This window comes from Corylus avellana, chromosome ca6 (genome assembly GCF_901000735.1).
Source record: "Corylus avellana chromosome ca6, CavTom2PMs-1.0".
NCBI lineage: Eukaryota > Viridiplantae > Streptophyta > Magnoliopsida > Fagales > Betulaceae > Corylus > Corylus avellana.
In genome coordinates this window covers 5315994-5317900 of record NC_081546.1, presented here as the reverse complement: position 1 = coordinate 5317900, position 1907 = coordinate 5315994, and positions in this window count along the sequence as shown.

Here is a 1907-nt window from a genome sequence, read left to right as displayed (position 1 = left end):
GACAAATGGATACCTCGGCCAACATCGTTTGCAATACAATCCCCTTGCTCACAATTGTCAAATGAAGCAAAGGTTGAGGAGTTAATTGATGTCCGAACAAGGAGTTGGAATGTTCCTTTTATTGAGACTAATTTTAATGCAGATGAAGCAGCACTAATCTGTAAGTTACCTCTAAGTAAGTATAGGCAGCTTGATCGTCTTTTTTGGAGAGCTACCATGACCAGTGTTTTTACGGTGCAAAGTGCTTACCATATGGAAAATGAGAGGCATGCTAGGCAGTATGGAGAAGGCTCTGTTCCATCAGGTCCAAACCCTTTATGGAAAACCATATAGGGATTGGCGATTCCTAACTTAGCTAAGGTTTTTGTATGGAGGGCGTGTTAGAACATTTTGCCAACCAAAGAAAATCTTCTCAAGCGGGGGGTGATTAAGGAAGATAGCTGCATTTTCTGCAAGAAGGAGACAGAAATAGCTTGCCATATTTTATGGGAGTGCCCTTCAGCCGTTGATGTTTGGAGTGCCAGTGGGCGTCGAACTCAGAAGAGTGCAGGAGACTTTGAGTCATTTATGAACGTAATGGAGGCTCTTATCGCTCGTTGCCCCAGGGATGAACTCAATTTGGCGGTGTTGATTGCATAGCGGATATGGGCTCGTTGAAATGAGGTGGTGCATGGGGGGGATTTTATCCACCCAAATCGTTTGGTCCGTGAAGCGTCTGAGACGTTGCCCTTCTTTTCTACACCAACGGAGGAAGGCAATGTAGGCTTGAACAAAATTCTTCAAGAAGCTTTAGTGAAATGGGAAAAACCTCCATTTGGGCGGTATAAGGTGAATTGGGATGTGGCCATTGATCATAACCTACAGTGTATGGGCTTTGGAGCAATAATAAGGGATCACAACGGAAGTGTATGTGCAGCAAAATGTCTAAAAGTTGAAGGCATCCAGGAACCAGTGGTGGGAGAAGCTCAGGCTGCTCTGAATGCAGTAGAATTCAGTAGGGAATTAGGATACCAAGATGTTATTCTGGAGGGTGATTCCCTACAGGTGGTGCAAGCTTTAAAGGAGGAAGGAATAAATTGGAGATCCTATGGGCAGATTGTTGATGATGCCAGGGTCCTTCTCGCTACATGTAGGAGCTGGATGGTTCACCACGTGAGGCGAGGAGCAAACCAAGCGGCCCACAGTCTGGCCAAGGAGAGCTTGCGGCACTCGTCAGATCAAATTTGGCTCCATGCCTTGCCGGATTGTCTTTTTCATTTAGTACCTTTAGAGCTTCATGCTCTTGTAATTTAGAACCTTGGGTTCTAGATGTTTATCCATTTTCCAGAAAAGTAATGAAAGATATCTTTTCTTCAAAAAAAAAAAAACTCATGCCTCTCTTTATACGGCAACAACGTTTCAAAATTCTTTCTTATAGAAGTTGACGGTTGCACAAAGTTTTTTTGATCAGTTTCATAGAAATATATATGACTCCGAACTATGATTTAAGGTATGAGATATTCGAAATGAATGTATCTTTGTGCTTTTATGTATAAATTTTTAGCAACTGTGAATTGATGATCTTTCGTTTGTTTCTTGAGATTTTTTTTTGTACCAAACACCGTTTTAAATTAGAGATTAGGTAGAGATGAATATGTTTCCGTTTTATTTTGTGAAATTTGTTGTTCAACTTTTTCTTTTTTTGAGTATTTAGCTATTCTTCATTTGAATGTTTTATAGGTTTTTATTTTTTATTTATTTATTTTATTTATTTGCTTTTTTGAATGTTCAGAATTATGAGTTTTATTTATATTAAAATATAATAGGTATTACACCAAAAATATTAAAATTTTATTCTAATTTTATATTAATACTTTGACAATCAAAATTCATGTTTTCTTGCCTTTTTTTTTTTTTTTTTTTTTTTT